The 23,007-nt window shown below is 38.7% G+C and overlaps 1 protein-coding gene and 1 pseudogene across 1 annotated transcript in view; both read right to left on the bottom strand.

The window, feature by feature from the left end:
* The window catches only part of LOC121641741, a 44,227-nt pseudogene extending 28,612 nt beyond the window's left edge, over window positions 1-15,615 (bottom strand).
* LOC121639597 (N-acetyllactosaminide alpha-1,3-galactosyltransferase-like) overlaps window positions 1-23,007 on the bottom strand; it is a 137,019-nt gene that overhangs the window by 66,868 nt on the left and 47,144 nt on the right. The gene's annotated exons all lie outside the window — the stretch shown is intronic.

A 23,007-nucleotide genomic window follows, 5' to 3' on the forward strand; every position in this document is an offset into this window, starting at 1 on the left:
GATAGAGAAGACTCTGCATCTACTGAGACAGAGGGCATTCTGGGTTGGAGTGTACAAGGATGTAGAACACTGGGTGAAGAACTGTCAGAGGTGCATCTTGACTAAGATGCCATATCCAAAAATTCATCCACCGATTAAGTCATTTCTTGCTACACGACCACTGGAGGTGGTGGCAGTAGACTTTACAGTGTTGGAGCCAGCTACGGATGGAAGAGAAAACGGGTTGGTAATCACGGATGTGTTCACAAAGTTCACACAGGCTTTTCCAACTTGTGACCAAAAAGCAGAGACCACAGCAAAAGTGCTGTTGAAGGAATGGTTCATGAAGTATGGCATACCTGAGCGGTTACATTCTGATCAGGGCCGTAACTTCGAGTCAGAAGTGATTGCTGAGCTCTATAAGTTGTATGGGGTGAGGAAAACACGCACAACGCTTCATCATCCCACTGGCAATGCTCAATGTGAATGGTTTAACCGTACCTTGCATGAGTTGCTGCGCACACTTCCAGCTGAGAAAAAGAAGCGGTGGCCTGAGCATTTACCAGAGCTGATATATGCTTACAACGTTAATCCGCAAGCAACCACATAGTTATTCTCCATATTACCTATTGTGTGGAGTGGAACCACATCTTCCAGTGGATGCACTTTTGGCAAATGATCATTCAAGTGATCAGAAGCTTGACTGGCTAGCAGTTCATCAACAAAGGTTGAAAGATGCTTATGCTAGGGCCCAGGAATATGCTGAGCAGAAAGCTGCTGAACATGTTGTTCTTTAGAGTGAGAAGGTGTATTGCCCAGCAATAGCTGTAGGTCAACACGTGTATCTTCGACATAGACCTCCAGGCCGCAACAAAATTCAGGATACATGGAACGCAACTGTGTATCAAGTTGTGGATATCTTGGGGACTACTTACACTGTACAGCCGGCAGAGGGGGGACCCATGAAAAAGGTAAATAGGGTGGATATACGTCCATGTGTTAATCTGCCTGTTGTTAAACCCCAAGACTTGACAGAGTCGTTACTCAAGCCTCAGATAGAAATGGTGACAAGAGGCACAGAGCGTAGATGAAGATACAGAGGATGGAGTGATTATTGAGGAAGTTTCCTTTGCGCCAAACCGAGATATTGGTCTAACATGTGATAAAGAACCTAAGTGTGAAACAGTCAGTGTTGAGTCTGAAGTAGACTCTGGGGTAGAGGAGAGAGAAGGAGAATTTCCTTTGGCTGATCATGGAGAAGCAGAGGCTGAGTTTAAGCAACCGGCTGATGTTCAGATTTCTGTTCCAAGTGTTGATCCCGTTCAGAAGTCCAGTTCTAGGACAGGAGTTCAGCGTCCAATACCTGCTCCTCGACGAAGTAAGAGAGTGACTGCAGGAAGTCACTCAAATCCATATCATGAGTCTAAATTAGTGTTAGATACCATGTCACTGCAATGTTGTCTCATATTATTGCCAGTTTAGGAACAGTTTTCTTTAGAGAAGCCCTGAACGGGGTCAAAAACAGTTATACTGTCAACGAGGACGTTGATGGGTAAGCAGGGGAGAGTGTAACCAGGTGGTGAAAAAAATGAACATGTGGTATGGAAATAATCTTAAAATCCACTTTGTTCAATATTACTGGTTAAATCTGGTTAAATGTTTATACGGAGTTCAGACAGTAGGGGGACTGCTTGAGTATCAGTTATCTCTGTTTTGAAAGTGCTCATGGGAAAATTATGACAGGAAATGAACAGAAAGCACTCGGAAGTAGAAGGATTGCACATGTTAGCAGTGAGGAACAATTCATATTAATCCTATGCTATTTAGTAATCAGTTGGGGAAATAATGTTAGAGAATGATGGAATGTTGTCTAATATGATGGATTCTATCTATATTGTGTGTTAATATGGTGTTAGGAGTGCAGATGAGGGAATGAGAGCAGCACATGTGTTTTGAGGGTTATTGCATGTGCAAGCTCTGCTTCTGGCTTACAAAACAATAACCCAAACTGCTCCTGTCTGCCTTCACTCCTTAATCCAGAGCTACACTCCCTCTTGACCGCTACGCTCTGCCAGTGAAAAACGATTAGTGCATAGGCATATTATGACATATTATTTGTTTTGGCCATGAGTAAAATACTCAGGAAAAAAAATAGGGAAACCAAGATCCTACAAAGACAAGTCGTATTTTGAGTTTTGTGTGTTCTTTATACCCGGCTTCACACAGGCTTCAGTAGCATGCATATAGCCCTCATTCTGTGGCTGGTTTAAGTAAACACTCAGGTTTGTCACTTCGAATGTGCATGGAGCTGGCACAGGGTAAAAGAGGTTAAAGATTTTCAGTCGGCTGCACAAAATGAAAGCAGACATAAAAGTCTTACAAGAAACTCAATAATCAAACTCAACAATAGATATTCCACATGTGTACTCAGCTTGTTATAACTCTAGGCCAAGAGGACTAGAAACTCTTATTAATAGGAAGGTAAATTTTGACATAGATAAAACAAACCAGAAGGCAGATTTATAATAGTTACATTATCTACTCAAAATGTTAAGTTATGTATTACAAATATTTCTAGTCCAAATGTTGATGACTCCTCCTTTTTTCACTCCCTCTTCACCTCACTCTATGGTCACTCAAATAACACACTAATTATAGAAGGTGATTTTAACATTATACTGGACAAATACAATACTACAGGAAGTCATCCAGTCTGGAAATCCTCAAACTGTTAAACAGTACATGAATGATTTTGGTCTTTGTGATGCTTGGCGCTCTAACCATCCCACACTAAAAGAATACACCTTCTTCTCTTCAGTTCACCATTCCTATTCTAGATTAGATTATTTCTTAACTAGCAGCTTGCTGATGAGTGACATGTCAGAAATCAGAATCCATCTCATTACCATCAGTGATCACGCACCAGTATCATTCACTCTGAGAAATAAGAACCATAAGCCAGCAACTAGAAACTGGAGATTTAATACGTCATTACTTAAAGATCCTGAGTTTATCAGCCACTGTAACCCGTTAAGGCCCCACCCATGAAAAAATGGTAAGAAAAGTCCAATTTTTTAAAATATGAGGTCTTTATTTGACCCTTTAACAAAAAAAAATTTAAAGTTTTTTGCTTCTAGGTATCTATTAGGGGACAGAAGATCAGTATCAGATTGTGTTCAACAGGATTTTGAGCAAAGTTTATACTATCAATTGAAGCAAAATGTCTCAGAAAGGGTATGTAACATATATGTCACGTTGGGCTCTTATGGGTTAAAAGAGAATGTTCCTTATATCTAGAAAACAACAACTTGCCAGAAACCTCAACATGTGTTCTTTGAGAAGCAGGAAAAGCAACAATGAGAGGGAAAATAATTTCCTTCTATTCCCATAAGAAAAAGAAGGCGGTTTCAAGAATTTCAGAGTTAGAACTCAGAATTAAATCCCTACAGGACGCTTACCATGTCTCCCCAGAAGAACACACACTGACCGCTATAAGGAAAGCTAAACTTGAACTTAATGAAATAATAGATAAAAAGACATATTTCTTGGAGCAAAGACTTTGCTTGGAAAACTTTGAACATGGCAACAAATCTGGAAGGTTCCTGGCTAATCAGTTAAAATCAAACAAGGAGAAAACAACGATCTCCTCAGTAAAGGATCCAGAAGGTAATATCAACCATGAGCCTGACAAGATAAATAACATTTTCAAAGAATTCTATAAAACATTATATAAATCACAACTAAACTCAAAGGATGAGAATATTCTTGATTATTTAGTAATATCAATCTTCCAAAATTAAAACATGAAAATTAAATTGACTTGGATCAATCTCTTTCAGTCAATGAACTCCATGAAGCCCTACAGCATATGCCCAACAATAAAACCTCCAATGTGGGTCTGCTGGGTCCAGATGGTTACCCAGCAGAATTCTATAAAGAATTTTGGACAATATTGGCACCCACTATCTACAATATGATATTAGAACAAACTTTCCTATAATACAGGAAACATTATAACATTTTTTAGTTGTGATAGGTCAAACAAAATGTTGATGTTAATGTATATAACTCACCACGGGCAAATCAGTGTACACTCATGAAAGACTTGAGAGTCGTACACAAACCCAGGCCACTTTGCTTCCATGTTACTGATGATGTGGGCTGCATCACATATGATCTTCAAAGTACAGAACAGTAATAAGCTGCAGTAGCTGTAATGTGACATATCTGGGATTCTAAACGCTTATACTTACCTGCACATTAATTTTGTGGAATGACTGTGGAAAGACTTTTTCACTATTCACATAATCTCCTTCATCTACTGAAGCAGCTGTGAAGGGAATTTCAGTCCCATCTATGCAGCCAATCACACCCGGAAACCTTAAAATATATCAAATTAACTGATGTTTTCCAAACTTAAAATAATCATTACTGCTTAGACAAATACCTGCAATTCTGTGGAATTTTTTTTTATGTATCTTGTGGGTCTGTGACTTGGGAACGTTTCAGTGCAAAAGTGACAGTTCTCACAGCCCGACAGACTGTTGCCTTTGAAATATGCTCAGCATCACCAATGTGTGTACAGTACAACACAAGGAACTTGCTCCGAACTGAGAGCATGTCCATGATGTGTCATATGAGCTGTGTTGGGGTAGTAAAAAAGTAATTAGTTACTAGTTACTCATCACTTCTGTAAATTGTAATGAAATTACTTTACTAGTTACTGCATTTGAAAAGTAACTTCACTACTTATTACTTTACCATTTCCTAATCCACCGTGTAGACATGGACAAACATCATAGCCAAATCATCACTGCCTATCTGTATAGTGTTTACTATGTATTGTAAACAAAATGGCTTTAAAACCATAAGAACAACTTCCCTGTCTGTGGGAAGAAATGGGTACACTCGTCTCATAATCATTTTGTCTAATATTTTTCTAAACCTGGGCGATTCAATAATCGACAGGGGCAGCATGTCTATTACAACTGCAACTAGCTTGTTAATTTCTGTCTGTTACCAGCTGCTGAGCTACAGGAAATGTTGAAAAAAGCTTAGCTTGTTTAGGCCGGTCGGCTGCTAAATGTCTCCTTCCACTGACCAGCAAGCAGGATCTTTCGCCACAAGTTTGGACTGAAACTGGACTGAACTGAAAACAATGTGAATATCGCCACTGACCACAAGCCCCTGTCTCTGTCTCCAGCTCCATTTTTCTTTTTCCTTGGTTGGCGCACACAATCAACTACATCACGCAAATCAATCTCTATGGCAACGTGCCCAGGCAAGCGCACACATAGGCAGCAGCATGCGTGTACCACATAACTGTACTTCATACCCAAAAAAGTAATATCGTTAGTGTAACACGTTACGTTATAACGCGTTACTCCCAACACTGCATATGGCCAATAGGAAGGCTGAGAATTTTGTTCAGATACATGATCGATTATGCGGAAAAACGGTGACACTCAAACAAATAATAATGAGGGAATGGCAAAACATCCAAGCGGGGTCTGATCAAACTTTCCCGACGTATAAATCTGCAGAGTAATTGTGCTTCAATGTCAACTGGCTCTTCAAGAAAAGGACACTTCAGTCTGCAGGCTGCAGCTAAAGAGGAGGAGAAACTCAGGGTCAGTTGAAGAAAACGTGCCATGGAGCAGGTTAGCTTCACAGTCTGTTGTCACAGTAACCACTGGTGTAGTCTATGTGATAGCCAGGTGTACGCCGTATACCCAGAAAATGTCCCAAATTTCCTTAGAACCACTAAAAATGCGCAAAGATCATGATGTTATTTTGACATAACTTTCACTTTCCCGGTTATAAATTAGCCACGAAGCCGGCCTGTTTAAACCTTCAGAAATTCTGTCAAATGTGACGTAGCTGAGGGAAAGCAGCAAGTTGTAAATTCTTTGTTTGGCCTGGCCGTCTGTCCTAATCCTGACCTGCGTTCCTATCAGCTGGTGGCTGGTTGCAGCGAATTAAAGAATAGAGGATGAGAGGAAGAAGAAGATGCAGCAGCAGCAGAAGAATTTTTTGGCGGTAGCCTACAAGTAGTTAGTAGAGAGGGAATGTGGAGAAAAAAAAAACATGAAACAAAGTAAAATCTCACTGTTTTAGTGTTTCAGTGAGCATGCTGCTACTTGTGCTGTTTCCACTGTTGATTCAGGGGACACTACAGTTAACGCTGTCAATTCAGAAAGGGAACCTGATGACCGCAAAGAGGCTGCCGCAGCTTCTCCTGATGGGCGGGAGGAGAGACTGACGCTGCGTCCAACCTGGGCCCCGTTTCCGAAAGCGGGTTCAACAAACTCATGAGTTTAAAGCGCAACTCTGGGTTGACCAACTCTGAGCTGTCAAACTCAGAGTTTTCACTAAACCCGCTGGTGAATGGAATTTGTGTGTTAAACAGCAGGTGATTGGCACATTAAATGATATAAAACTAGCTAACTAAACTGGTGGTTTCGTGGAAATTAAGGCAGGTACTGCTGTTCTGTGTGGTGTGTGTGTGTGTGTGTGTGTGTGTGTGTGTGTGTGTGTGTGTGTGTGTGTGTGTGTGTGTGTGTGTGTGCTCGTAGAAGAGAATTGGACCTGGCCGGCCTTGTGGAGTGAGAGCAGGCAGGGGAATTTAAAAACAGGCATCCTTGGTTAGAGAGAAGAAACAGAAAGTTAGGTAAATGTTGGACAACATTTAAAGCTGGTAGAAACTATCAGAGTACACCCAACCGTGTAACCGTAGAGTCGCATGTGATTGGCTAAGGAACCAGGAAGTTGGAAAAAGCAACACAGTGCACCGAAGTTATTCCGGCATGGAACTCTTATTTTGAAGAAAAAAAAAACTTGACAAAGACATTGTTGATGTAGGGGACAGATTGTTTATAAAGACGCTTCCTTTTATCCCTAAATGAGAAAATTTTAAATTATTTCTAAGGAAAAAATCCTAATTATTCAGCCTTTAAATATCTGCGGGTCCACATCAGCTATCACATATCACTTGGACACTCAACACCGCACAGCTGGTGCAGAGAGCTCGGCAGCCGATGTACTTCCTGAGGAGGCTGAGGAAGTTCGGCATGTCACCAAAGATCCTCAGAAACTTCTACAGCTGCATCGTTGAGTCTATCCTGACCAGCTGCATCACCTTGTGGTACTGCGGCTCTACTGTCATGGACCGCAAACGCCTGCAGAGAGTGAAGACTGCATCCAAGATCACCAAGACACTGCTGCTCACTCTGCAGAACAACTACCAGCACAGAGTCCACAGGGGAGGGTCCGTGTACATTCAGGCAATTCGTTTTTTCGTTTTAAACCAAAATCGGAAAACGGAACCGATTTTCCTTTCCTATTCCAAGAATTCAAAGACAAAAAAATAAGAACCTAATTAAAAATCCATCCCGTTTTTGAATTTTGGTAATTCCATTCTTTTTTTTTTTTCCTTTTGAATTGAAAGATGAAGACATGTTAACAGGCAGCCCAGAAGTAAGAATAATTCTTTCAAATTAAAAGCCTACATTAGCACGTAGCATCGTGCAAGCACATACTGCGTTGACTCATACAAAACAACATGAATATGTTCTTTCGGGCAGACAGCGACCCCGAGATAATAATAATAATGATAATAATAATCTATAGAAATGTGGGTAACAAGTAACCAGGATTACAATGATTGTTCACAGTGATCACAGTGCTGTGAACTTTTTATAGCTATTATTCCTTGCTGGCTAAGTTACATAGAATTTATCTGTGCCAAGCAGACATATTACATGGAGAACAACTTAATCTGCCAAAGCGGAAAATCAGCATTTTCATTCTGATTTTTCCAGTGGGTAGGTCATTTTGAGCTGTTCTCTCAATAGTAAGTAAATGTAAATGGTGGAGTCTAGAAAAGTTGTTTCATCAGTACAGCACAGAAAAACTTGTAATATTCTATTTCCTTACACAGCTGCTGTTACTGAATCACCACAAGGTGGCAGAGTACATGAGGGAAAATGGACTGGACTTTGGCAGGCTACACATAATGAAGACCTTATTTCATGTGGGAATGCCAAAGATTGAACAATATACCATCCTCTCCAATGTACAAAGGAAGCTGTTGCAACAGTTTCCACAACAGTGCCTGATATGGAGCCTGAGTGAAATTAGGGCGTAATCAAGACCTGTTTCTGTGTTTGAATCATCATAGAATAAAACTATTTGTCATGTCAGTATTGATGAACGTTTAAAAGTCAATTTAATAATTTACTACACTAGAATGAAACTCCTGATTAGGTTAATACTTAAATTAACTGGCTATTCCACAGAAATCCTGGTAATAACCAAAAACACAACGGCTTTATTCATAAACACTCTGACAGTAACGGCAGATTCAAAATCTACCTATAGTTCCTGGTTTCTGTGCCAGGCTTGTGCTGATAACAACATAAAGGACAACCAGTTTGATAAGAAATAACCAAACCTTTAATTTCAATATAAACAAATACTTAGAACCAACTTAACCATAACTTTATAACTGAACAGAAAAAGCACCAGTTGAGATAATAACAACAAAACTCTATCCCCTGATGACAGGCTGGAGGATGTCTGTCGAGTCCTCCAATCCTGTTAGACGAAACTGCAGTTCCCCAAAGCAGCTGTCCCTGCATTTCGGGCAGTTGGGTGAAGTCACACACTCTGCAACGCAGGTGTCACAGCCAATCAGACTGCGACAGCAGGGTGCTACCACTGGTCTGGCCATCACATCTGCAAGTAAACTGAAAGTGATAGATTACTTATCATTAAAAACAGAAGTCCCTGTCTAAATGGCATTTTCAAATATGTTATTGTTCTATAAAGTGCTAGATAGCCCTGAAGAGAGCATCACATATGGGCTATTGATTAACATAAAAATTGTTAATTAAAAAAGAATGACGTGTATTTACTATTGTGTCATTCACTTCAATTTTACGCAGCAGTTTGGTCAATTGTGGTTGTTTTAAAATGCGTAAATTAAATGAACATAGATTATTACATTTTATTTCGATTTGATATCTGCTCCATTTAGTTAATTAAAATGTAATAATATGCATGTTTACTTATGTTCAAGTCAATTTTTAATGTCCCTTCTAAATCTAAACTTTGGAATACAGCTCTGACTGCTTCAACCCCTGATGTTAGGACGTAATGACTTATTGTTTTGTAATTGGATAAAAGTGACCCAAAAGGGTTATTTGTGTGTTTACCAACCTGAATATTGCTGTTTGAGTAACTATATTGTACCTGATACTAGATTGGACATTAACCCTTTAATGTTCACTCCAAGAAAAAAACATTGTAAAATTTTCTTTTGTGTACTTTTTATGTTATTGGGTCACTAATAACAAAAATTAAAATAAACATTTTTGATAGACCCTCCTGTTTTTTAAATATAGGTCTCTACCAAATGGTTGAGATGTAGCTTTATGGTAAAGATAACTTAAACATTATTATAAATGTATAATAGACATTATATGATCTTTTAATACCTACAAATATTATTATACTATTTCTAAATATCTGTAAGGCCTTTGTTTTATGTAAAGCACTTTGAATTGTCAAGTACATGAAATGTGCTATACAAATAAACTGCTAACTAAGTAGAAACGAGATCCAGGGTGCCAGTAGTCCTCCATGGCCGGGAAGTCGAAAACACCCATCAAAAGTAGCATAGCCAGGAAGTCTTCAATCTCATTAAGGTTAATCTTGATTGGATCCCCCAACTCCTGGGCAGAGTACGGATTGGTTTGATGAGCAATATGTTGAATTGTTTCATTAGTAAAGAGCATTTTGAAATACTGAAAGGGTGTCTTGACAGCATCAAGGGGTGCAAAACTGGAATCAGGAACCTGGAATTCCTCAATATTTACATGCTTCCAGATTCTCCTGACATCTTTTTCTTTCTTTTCTGTCATTTTCTTCTTCTTTGAGCCTGGGGGTGACCTAGGCGTGTCATCCAGCTCTTCCATGACTATTTTTAGGGTATTTTTTACCTTTTTTTTCCTCTTAGCAGATGTGCTCATGGAGGGCATCTCTTCCTTATCTATAGATTCAGTGGAAAGATCCCCAACCACCTCTGCTTGTTTGGGCAGATAATCAGGATCCCCAATTATGTCATCATCATTATCACCCAAATCAGCCTCAGAGTCTGAGGATCTTCTGGAAATTCCATGGCCTTGAACCATAAAATGATTTAGCATCCATCTTTTATTTGTAAAACACAAAATAAGAAAAAGGGGGAAAAGATACACCATTATATATAAATGTCAGCATGTTTGTTAGATAAATGCAACAATCATACTGGGGCAGCTGTAGCTCAGGAGGAAGAACAGCTGTCTTTCAACCGGAAGGTAGGCGGCTCGATTCCAGGCTTCCACTAACTACATGTCAAAGTGTCCTTGGACAAGATACTTAACCCCATGTTGCCTCCCGATGTGCCTATCGGGGTGTGTGTGAGTGAATGGGTGAATGTGATAAGTAATGTAAAGCGCTTTGAATGGTTAAACTGACTGGAAAAACGCTGTATAAGTACAAGTCCATTTACCATATTAAAAAATTTACGTGTAATAAATCTATAATTGTAACATAACAGTGTATAAACAGAAGTGTTTTTATTCCATAGAAACTAGTTCATTTTATTGAAATTAGCATAATTTCACTAAACTGTTACCAAACGGTTGAGTTGTCGCTCCATGCCAAAGTTTACCATAAAGTGACAACTCAACCGTCTGGTCGAGCACATTTTTAAAAAATTATTTGACCCTTATAGGATGTTTTCTTGTTGCAGCAAGTTACACATTTTCTTTAAGTAACATGTTAGATGATATAATATGTTAGAAAACTAAGATTACCTTTAAAATTGTAGCCCAAAACAGTCCACATGTGAGGAGTGATTTTTCAGTTTCCAACTTGCTAGTAGCAGGATGAGTGAGAAGTCCTAACGCCAAAAAATAGAGTGCCCTCTAGTGGATGTTTTAAGCATTACATACCTCAACCAAGTTGTAGAGATGACCCAAACAGGTTGAGTCGAGTTCAACACATTTTCCATTAAGATATAGTAACTCAAAATGTGCTCTACCAAATGGTTGAGCAGGACATTCCACATACCTCTACAAATAACACATTTAAATGTGTCCTGGACAGAGGTGGATTGGGTTGCAGTCAAGGCCACAGTTGATACTTTTTTGGCCTTGGTGTATTCTGCCAGCTCTCTCAACGTTTGAGATATTGCTGGAAGCTCCTCAGCTGCTAACACAAGCTCTTCAACTTTCTCAGCTGTGTCTACAGCATGAAGGCGACTGTGGCAACAAGTAAAATAAAAACAAAATATCAATCAGAAGAAGCCTTTGACTCAGTTATGATCTGAGTCAAGGGCTCTAAAGAACTTAAAACAGTATAATTTCTATAACTGCAATGCCCATATTGCAGGTGAAAAGTAAGCAATGTTTAAAAAAAGTTAGCACAATTTACAAAAAGACTAGTCCCATTTTTAATTTGCTGCAACAATAACATATAATTTAGAATGTGTAATTCTGTGATATTGGTTAAAAATACAAAAAGTGTTTAAAGGTGGTTCAGTGTATAGAACGATTACTTTAGTCTCCAACTAATCAGATAATTTTTTTATGTGTTTTTTTTATAATTTTATAATGTGATTTTGGTGAAAATGTTTTAAATTATGTCTATTTTGGGAAAGTGCAATGCTTATTACCTGTTCCTTCTTTTCTTTCTTTGTAGGTTCATCATACATGTTCTCATGTAGGGCAATAATTTTCCTGGAATTTTGTTTACAAAATCCCAACCCTAGACAGAAAATGTATGTTTACGGATCATGAAGCAGGTTTTCTGTTTTTAGTAGTTTTATGTCAGCACAGGGTACTGCATAAATGTTGACAAACATGAATGATAAATACTTAACTATTTTTTAACTTCCTGAGAGAGAAAAAAGTTTTCTGAACAACAGAGCATTCTGAACAGTAACATAACAAATAAAATGGGGATTTACTTTATATATACCATTAAATATTATACCTGTTGTTCCGGTCCCCTCCAGAATTCTGCTGCCCTGAATGTCACAATGAACAATGGCTTCTTCTGTCCTTAAAATCGTGCTTCACCTTTTCGGTTATGAAAGGGACAGTTGCCTCACGCTCGGAAAAGTCCACTATCATGGTACCGCCATCAAGATGGATTGTACCTGCCTCCACCCTTCCAATTTAAATGCTCCTTTTGAGACAGAAAGAAAGAAAAAGACAGAGAGACACAATAATAGGGGCATAACTGAATTCATATGTCTGTAAAATTACATGCCATCTCCAAGTCCTAAATAAATAAATAAATTAGTGCTGGGCAGCGATTAAAATTTTTAATCGCGATTAATCGCATGACATGCAAAATGTCTCTTTCCTTTAAACGAAGGCCTATATAAAGAAAATGCAGTAAATTTTGGTTTACAAACACTACATCAGGGGTCTCCAACCTGTGACTCCAGAGCTGCAAGTGGCTTTCTGGACCTTCCACAATGCCTCTAAATATGTGGCTAAAATATTTTTTTAAACCTATCTTTCTTGTCATTACGTTGGAAACCAGGGACTTTTTTTTTTTCTTTTACATCATTTTCCAAAATTATCTACATCCCTTAGAAGAAAGTCTGTTTATCCTCTTTTTATAAAGATTTTATGTTTTTCTTCATTTTAAAACCTAAAAATGGAAATAAAAATGTGGTTCTTCAAAAATAACAAATATCATATGGTGGCTCTTCATTAAAAAAATATCTATTAAGTTGCCTTTTGGAAAAGTCTCGTAACATTTGCGTCTCTAAAGGAGTTTTATTTAGCTGGCTGAGGGAAAAATGGCTCTTTGGATTTGAAAGGTTGCAGACCCCTACACTAAACACATAAACAGGTTTAGCAGCAGTTTTCTCTTTAAACAGCAACGATTAAAATATTTCTTCATATATATTTATAAAATCAAACATTTATGACAAAGAAGGATGAAATGTTCAGGATTTACTAACTAAAAGGTAAAAAGTCAGCAGGATGAATTTAAAGCTGTGAAGCTGCCTCCTCCTAAACACAGAAGGAACAATATGTGATGAATATCAGCATCAGGTGAACAGACAGAAAGCAGGATTAGAATCTCACAGCTTCTAGATGGTGAGGAGAGAGAAATATTCACAATATGCACAATAACTTCCATCCATGCACCTTTAGTGCTTCATTATCCAGATTTTTGGCCTATAATTTCTCTAAACTTTCATTTTTAGCTTGACTGCAACTGCAGCCTCCGCTACCGGGAGTTAAGGGTTAACATCTCGTTTCTGGGTGTAGCGTCAGGTCTGCAGATGTAACTATAAACGTGTGGTATCCACAGAAAGTCCAGAATCTCAGCTACCAGCTCAGCAAAAACATTTCTATCACCAACAAACACAGTTAAGACAACAATTCAAAAACCAGGTACATAAAGTCCGAAAAATATGTAAACACAGATGATGTCTCCCCGTGTCCACCCCACGGCATGAACACGAACAAACGGCTCCTCTACTGAAAGCTCACATCTCACAGATTCCACAGCTGGAAGTTTCAACTCGCTATGACCAAGATTCACCGAACCAGAGGCAGAAGAATGCCCGATTTATGCTGCACGTTTGTAAAAGTCAGAAAACATGTCTTACCTTTGCTGTCCTTCATAAATTAAAACCGCATTTATTAAAAAAAATAATAATAATAAACAAAAAGTTTCCCGTCCAAAATCATGATGTTCTGTCCTATCGCAGACCAGACCTGCCACTATTACGCCTCTATCTGACATGTTTCACCCAAAAAACGCTGTTTTGTCAGTAATCACTACGTTTTTTTCACCGTCATAAAAGGCCGCGCCGTTAAATACGCCGTAAATGTACCCAAAAATGCGCCAGTTTTACGTAGCCTTGAAGCCCTAGAAAAACGCCGTAAAAAACATTCTTGTGTAGTTCCATATTTTTTCTTGTGAAATTTAAGACCTTTTTAAGACTTTTTAATGCCACCTAGAATAAAATTTCATGCCAAGATTGCCACCTAAAGAACAATCATCTGTATACATCTTACACTAATAAATGATTAGTATTATTCCTGAAACTCTTTAGTTATATTTTAAAAGTCTGATACAGGTGAAAAAACTCTAGTTCTGCATTAAAATGTCAAAACTGAATCATAAATTTCATAGCATTTATAGTATTGTGGGGATGTTTTTTGCAACAAATATGTGAATATATATCATTACGCCGCTCATAAACAGTAAACTTAGTTTTCAAAAACATGACTAAGATATCTGTAAAACCACTATCAACAGAATTTGTTGCCAAATCCACACCCGACTCCCCGATATAACAGACTTCAGTGTTGTTACTTGCAAAGTATTGATCTAAAAATATTTTTGGCAAGTACAACACTATGACCTAGATGAACAAAATGTAATAACTGCCCATATGTTTTAATACTTTTAAGACCTTGGGGCTACCTTGAATAAAACAGGGTGAACTTCAGTAACTGCAGCCATAGTTTGACTGTAACCATTCTACCAAGTGCCATGTAACCAAATAGGGAGCTGCACTTGCTTTAACAATATTATTTAAATTTATTTAGTTAATTTGATATTTTTTGCATATTTTAGCTTGATCTAATGCATAGTCTTACTTCATGTACTTGCTTCAACACACGTGTATCAATAAAGTTTAGTTTAGGACTCCCCACTTATATACTTATGTTATTAATCCTAGACATTATAGATGTGATTCACCTTTCATGTACACTTGTATTTTATTAATCCTAGTTTTCCTAGATGTGATTTACTTAGCAGGTGCAGGTGCTTGTTACATGATGTAACGTACTGTACTTTCTCCCTTATTCAGTCAGTTCCCTGACTGGTCATGCTAAAGTTAAGACTTCACTTGTTCCTTGCTGTTTGATTAATTTGTTCTTTAGATTAAACTGGCGCATCGCATAAAAGCCACGAACTTGTGGGGAGGGCCTCCTGGCCTGGCCAGAAGCTATGCAATTCTGTTTTTGACTTACCACTATACTGCCCTATACTTTAATTTGATTTTTGGACAATGTACTTTTAATCCTGTTGATCTTCAATAAATTCTGGGCGGCATTTTTATAAACAGTTTCTGGTTCCCAGTGTCACTTTTTGACCTTCTGAACATGAGGTCTATTTATGCTAGGTTAAAGTTAAAAAATCCTGCAACACCACCCCTCTCCTCAATTATTTTTAGACTGTAATCAAGTACAAATGTTGACAAGGAGAGTCAAGACAAGTCCGTAAAGCATCAGGTCCAGACCAATAATCATTGTCTGTCAATAGACAATATTTGCTGAATGACAATGCAAAAAAAAATTTTTGAATTTGCCACCACATACCTTCGATACCCAGAAGCCAGTCCTCAAATAAATAGAGGGTGCTCTCCTCCATCTCCCATCTGTTACTTCCTTCTTCGCTCCTTGTTCTCTTAAAAAGAGAACGAATTTGATGTCTGGTCAGTTTTTCCCCAGTGTTTGTAAACACCGGGACAAACTGCCTGCAGTTGGCCTTCACCAGGTCCGAGAACTGGCCACAAGAATTCATGCCAGCTGTGAACTGCTTGATCATGCTTGCAGACCTGTTGGAGAAATGGTTACCCAATTTATTTTGGAATCATGTCATATCATACCACAAATTGCACAAGTAAACCATTGTACATTACTTAATAACCTCACAATAGCCAAGTCAAAAAAACTTAAAAAAATACAAAGACATACTCTTGCTCTATGTGGAAATTACAGTTACTATTGTACAACAAATACCAGTAATACATGAATGTTACACCAACACACATTTAGCCCCAACACCCCTCCTCATGTCCCCTCACCCCCTGTCCTCACACACGCATGAGTTCCTTGTCCTGATTTATAATTCTCCTGTTTTGTTATGCTCTAGTTTATGCTGAAATAATAATTTTGCCATTGCTAAGGTTAACAACTCTTTTCTTAGTTTCATATATTACAATTTGCCCTGCTTAAGTCTCTGTATCTGCATTAATAAAGCTTGTTTAGATTATGACTTCATACTTTGTCATTTTTGTTTGGCCCAGTTGGCTGTGTGTGTAGCTTCATCCTATACGGTTTAGTTAAGTAAGACTTCTGACAGCCAGCCTGACCTAACAAGAGACTTAATGCTATCAAAACAGTCATTGGCATCTGCTGTCCCAAAATACCATGAACAAACTTGCTGTTCAAGAACTGGATATGTGTGGGCTGGACTAACACGTAAACAATCTCTTTGCATATTCTGTTATAAAAGCTGAACTGGCCTTATTCGAGAGGAACTGGATGCTATCTTGAGCTCAGAGATGACCAGGGGGATTGCTACAGCTCACAGTTTCTCCTGACTCAGAGTCAGTAATGATGCAATTCTGCAATTGATTTGCAACTGTAATTTTTGACAATTTTAAACCTGAATAAAACAAATCCGAGACTAAACTCCTGATCTTCAAAGACTTTTTTGGACTAAAGAACACGCAGCAGGTGTTTATTTTCAAAAAGATCTAAATAGCTGATCCTGCCAACATCTCACATAACCCTGAGCCCCCCCCCCCCAAATTAACAACTTAGAATATTCCACAGTATCCTGGCCATCACCTCCAAATAATGTAAGAAGTGTGTCATTTTGCACAAATTAACACGATCACTATTGCTTACCGATGATGAATAAAATGTACTTGTTTCAGATCCTGGAGGCTGGCTGTGAAAATTGTTGGCACACCACAGCCAGCAATCCAGTCCGCACACCAGTCTTTCAGTGTCTCCAAGTCCCCGTCTGTGACGCAATTCTTAATCTTTACAAAATGAGATTTTGGGGGGAAATTAATTTGGCACATATAATGTCAGCACTGGGAATTGCAGATTAGTCATATTGCACTACAAAATGCAAATGTGCGTACTTTCAGTAAATACATTACATCCTACATTAATGTCATTGCACTTTGTTCTTAGGGGCTGTAGCACACCTGAAATTGTTACCTGGTCTATAATGCACTGGGTCTCTTCTTCCACTTGGACCAGTCCAAGGTCAAAACCTGTTAGGTCCACAGTCCCGCTGCACATAAGTTCAAAAAGAGACCTATTTAAGCTCTGGAGGCCTGGTCCATTGTGGATGATAGACCAGGCCGTAAGTTTCCCTGCTGTATAGAACTTTTCTAGTTCAAGGGCTTGAAGGTCATAGGAGAAAAACAGCTCCCCAGGCCTCCCCTCAAAGACCCCCAGGGACCCTTGAACTTCAATCATCAGCAACCTGCAAAAAATGTTCAAGGACATTTTTGAATTGCATACATGTCAGATGTATGATTACATAAAGTTACAATGATGCCTACTAACTATACAATAATTTATGTCAATCAGCAGTTATTGCTCACCTAAAAAACTCCCTCCTAGGCCCACCATAGTCAGCTGCCATTTCCGACACAAATTCCACAGATGGTTCTTTGTGCCAGCTAAAATAGCACTTAGAGCTGAACATGCACTTCGTAGGACATGTCATCTGAAGTTGTTTAAGATGGACGTGAAGTCCACATCGTCCTACAATTGAATTGAGCACAAAAAATGTCTAAATTTCACAACAAATACCAATTTCACATTGTATATTAACACAACATGGTTTATGTGCTCACACCAGGATCACTCCTGTTGGAGGATCCAAGCAGAACTTCTTCCTCATCTTCTGATGCTGACTGTATGTGGATGTCCTCTCTAAAAAAAAAAAAAAAAAAAAAAAAAAATGTATAGTGTGTAGTCAGTGATAGTTGCAGCCAGCACCAAGACACGAGACTTCATTTATGCGTACATCATTACAAAACATTAGAATGGAATTGTAATAACTTGCCTTTGCATGGCTGTGTGATTTTCTCCATGGCTTGAAGATGCATTGCTATGGTATGGGGAATTGTCAAGTTATAACAATAACACTAAAACCCATGGTCAGAGAGTTGAAAAATTCATCAACTCTTGAAAAGTGATTTACCTCACTGATACCCAAGGCTCGATATCAGGGATGGCAAGGGATAATTCATCCTCAGGAGCAGGACTAAGAAACAAAATACACCATTTCTGCTTTATAGAGATTAATTCCAAGGCATTGCCTTGGTACGCTTACGAAAGCTAGTTAGTTTGTTCAAAACGCAGAAATACCACTTACTTTATTATAGGTCCATTCGGCTGGAGGCGTTCCTCTGTGGTGGTGGTCTGAATGCGTCGTTCTGCAGTGGTGGGGTGGATGCATCGTTCTTTGGTGGTGGGCAGGATGCATTCGGTGGTGGGCTGGGTGCATTGTTCTGCATTGTCATTAACAGTGACAATGTGACTACTTAAACATGTGAAGTAGGCCACAACAAGAAAACACTTGCCTCACAGAGAGTTCCTCACTGGTGGATTTCTAAAGGAAATGAAGAGCAGCATTTCAAAGCATTGTTCTCTTTACCAAATATTAGTTAATCAAGATTGCTCAATATTCTGTGCTCAATAATGACTATTGGCCTGTAGCTTTAACATCTCTAGTCATGAAGAGCTCTGAGAAGCTTGTTGTAGCCCAGCTGCAGGCTGATGTTAGTATGCACGCTGACCCACTTCAGTTTGTGTACCGGCAGTACAGTGATGATACACTGATGCAGTGCTGACCCTGCTGCATGGAGCGCTTACTCACCTGGAAAAGCCCAAGTCTTGTATTAGACTGGTTTTTTGGACTTCTTAAATGCGTTTAACACCTTGCAACCACACCTTAAGTAAGCTGCTCCAGATGAACATCAACCCCCATCTGATCCTCTGGGTCCTGTCTTTTACAACAGCTAGACTTCAGTGGGCCAGAGTAAAAGGCCACCTCAGCACTGGTAGGACAGTCTCCACAGGTGCCCCACAAGGCTCTGTCATCTCGCCACTTCTCTTCACTCTCTACACAAATGACTGTAGGAGCTCCAAGAATCACATACATCAAATATTCAGATGATACTGTTATCGACACGACAAATACAGATGTGCTACAATATGAACTGGACACTTTTTCTTTGTGGTGTAAAAACAATTGTTTGGATTTAAATGTATCCAAGACCAAAGAAATGGTCATTTGTTTCCACCATGGACACTCCAACTGTAACGCAAGACTCAGCTGAGATGTGGGCAGCGTAACCCCTCTTTATTGAAATACACATATATACAAAGATCAGTAGAAAGACAGACCTGAATGAGCCGGTTATGGATCCATAACCATTAAGTCCATAGTGTGCGTTGGTTAAGATCCCACAATGACTAAGGGCAGGAAGGCTCCTTATATTGTTTGTGGAACAGGTGAAACTAATAGATCCTGATTTAGAAGAGCTAATCAGGACCAGCTGTGGAGGATAAGGGTACTGCAGGAGGATGAGCTCCCTGACACCAACACACACACACACACTCTGTCAACAATGAAACAATTGAACAGGTTCATACAAATATCTTGGCACCATAATTGATCATAAACCTACATTTAAGCTCAACAGTGAATATCTTTTCTCTAAATGTAAACAACATCTCTTTTTTCTGCGTAAACTCCACAAACTCCAGGTGCACAAATCCAACCTTGCCGCCTTTTACAAATGTTTCATTGAATACATCCTCACCTTTAATATAGTTGCTAAGTTTCGTTCACTCGGTCTCACTAACTGCAATATTCTAAACAGGAGCTTCAAAATCAGCTTCAAAATTGTGGGCCAGGCGCAGGAGTCACTCACAACGATTTACAATACAAGAGTCAAAAGCAAAGGGTCACTGATTGCCACAGACACCACACACACTCTACATAGTCACTACAGTTTGTTACCATCAGGATGCAGATACAGATCACTCTCATTAAGGACAAGGAGGGCCATATCCAGTTTCATACCCTCCTCAATTTGTCTGCTAAATGGCTAACTTAAGTCAGTAGCAATATTTTTAATCTTGCATATATCTTTTCAACGCTATTTATTTATTTAACCAGACTTGTACAGAAGTCTTGTACGGAATGTGGGTACTGTATGAGTGTATGTTCTTCACTTTAAAGTGTTGTTGATGGATATGTCTGTGCCTGCTCTGGTGCTTTCTTCGCAAATAAAGTTCCTAACGGATAAATAAAGTGATTTTGATGGTAGGCTACATCCTATTTTTTAGATTTCTACCTTGAATCCTCCTATTTTTATATGCTACGTAGTATCTTTGATAAACTGTATATTTTTTCTATTTTACCTTTTGCTTAGGTGATATCTATATTACTGTATAGGCTATCTGTATTTGTTTTAGAGGTTTTTGTATTGTGGTTAAGCAGGTTCTCTGGATAAAATAGTTGTTCGTCTGTATATTACGTCTGTACTAGATACTTGGCATAGTGCGGTCAGTGAAGAATCTTTTGGAGTCCCAGAATATGAATGTCCTGTGTCTCCAGCTGCAATGGAAGCTGTCAGCTCCATCATCAATCCCCTTGCAGCATCTGAATCGTATGGTAGGGACTACACAAAGCAATGGTTCAGATTGTGACCTCAAGGACAACTCGAAGTAATTGAGTAAATTGCAGAGATGCAACAAATTGCTGCATAGCACACTGTTAGGAAAAAAAGTTGGATCATAACCAGTTCTATCCAATGTCATCTGACATCTGTTTGAGATTAAATTACATAGTATCACCATATATTTCTTGAGACATAAACATATGGCAGTGGTTTGATAATGACTTACTGTGACAGAAAAAAGGAAGGGCTTTACTGTCATTTACTGAAAAATGACAATGGTGCATGTTTTATACTATACTAACACAAAAACTCATGGCACATTAACCTGGGTTTGTGACACCTACCCAAGGGTTTCACAGGTTTGATTGTAATCATACAAATAATAAACTTTACTTCAGTACATGTCTGAACAGTGACAACAGCAGCAGATTTTGTAACATCCCCACCACATAAATGTATTTTATGATTAAAATAAAAACTGTGCCAAAACATTTAACTGGGTTTGTGATGCCCGCTCAATCTCTTGAGGGCTCAACATGTTTTTTCTGAGTATAAAGTTCAATATAGTGCATGTGTCTGAACAGTGACTAAAGCAATAGATTTTACCCCCCCTTCTCTTTATCATGGCTCCTTCCACACCCAGCCACCCCTCTCCTTCCCAATCTCCTTCTGCCTCTCCTCACCACACACAGACAATCACGCACTATCAAAACACCATCCGTGGGTAATAGCCATTTCCATAGGATGTTTGTATTCTTCAACTGGTGAGATGTGAGTGACTGGACACCTAACACCTAACACAACCCCAGTAGCAACAACAGCATCAGCACCAGTGGCATCTCCAGCAACAGCATCATCTGCTCTAAAACATTAGGGCATGGAGCACACTCAGTCTGACCCTCTCAGTGGTCCAAGGGGAGATCATGGGATACCAGTCATCTGTGACCTGGTATCCTTTCTGGACTCCTCAGAAAAAAAAAAAAAAAAAAAAATCTCTGCATGCCACTGGTTGTTACTTAAAATAAAAGTTGCTATTTACAACAACAAATGATGTGTTACAGATGCCTTCTGCTAGTTTGTAGTATGGGATCTCATGGGTGATGTCATTCCTGAAATGTGTCAAACAAATTATGAACCCAGTATTATTTTTTAAAATGGGAAAAATGTTGACATATTGCATGTTTCAAGTGGTAATATGGCCATATGATTAATTTTAAAATAGCATTTCAGCGCTGGGATATTTAAAGAAACTACACTCAAAGTTAATGTTTCCAAATGGTCTAATTTTTTAATAAACATTTATTAAACACTGATCTTTAATAATACATGGTCTTCTATTAATCATTTTGTTAATTTCTGTTTATTACAGATCTCATAGGATTGGATCCAGTACTGGTTAATTGTGTGGCGCCATCTACAGTCGCTGCGTTTCCTTTCCTCCTAATTCTACCAGAAAGTTAACCAGAGCAAAAAATATATGTAGTCAAAATGTATGTCTCCATAGCTTAACCATGGCATGGGAGTTTAAATATTGTCAAAACAACGACAGAAATGAGGGCAAAAACTGACAGTATAGACAAGTTTCTGCCATCTGTATCCAAACAAATACACAATAACATAGCAACGTGGAGTATGACAGAGTTTAAAAAAAAAAAAAAGTTCCCCACGGGATTCGATCCCGCGCAATATTGACACTCTACTTAACAGACGAGTGTTCAAACCATTGCATTTCCCTTGCTGTAAAGATGCTGAGTGTCAATCTGACCAAATCAACATTAAGAGAAAATCATACATATAACAAAAATATCTTTAGATAAAAAAGAAGCATGGAAAAGGAATTTAACAAGGAAGTTCATTGATGGGATATTTTTCCTGCCTAATCCTCCCTGCCTATGTAAAACTCCACCACAGTTAAGTGACAGCAATCTTGGCCACAAAGGAGATCTGTGCTGAACTCCTTTGGTCTGCTTGTCCTGATCAGTGATTGGGCACAAACACTTCACATTCAGTGGCCGTGAGAAAAGAAGGGTTGAGATTATTATCATATTAGCAAAACGGCGTTTTTTATGCGAGTCTTGATGTACAAAATGGCGTTTTCTACAGTGTTTTTCTAGGGCTTCAAGGCGGCGTAAAAACCGGCACATTTTTGGGTACATTTACGCTGTATTTAACGACGCTGCCTTTTATTAAGGCGAAAAAAACGCCGCGATTACTGACAAAACGGCGTTTTTTGGGTGAAACGTGACAGATAAAGGCGTAATAGTGGCAGGTCTTGCCTGCGACACTGTCCATCTGCATGCTTTTTGATAGAGAAACGTTGGTTCTTTTCTTTTTCTTTCTTAAGTTCCAGACAGAAAACGTGTGTCTTCATTTTAATAAACCCGCTCTCTCCTGATTACATCAGACACACTGCTGCAGCAGGGACGCCATGTTTCTGTCACCAAAGCCAGCGGCCAGCAAAAAAAAAAAAAAAAAAAAAAAAAAAAAAAATTAAT

This window comes from Melanotaenia boesemani, chromosome 1, assembly GCF_017639745.1.
Source record: "Melanotaenia boesemani isolate fMelBoe1 chromosome 1, fMelBoe1.pri, whole genome shotgun sequence".
NCBI lineage: Eukaryota > Metazoa > Chordata > Actinopteri > Atheriniformes > Melanotaeniidae > Melanotaenia > Melanotaenia boesemani.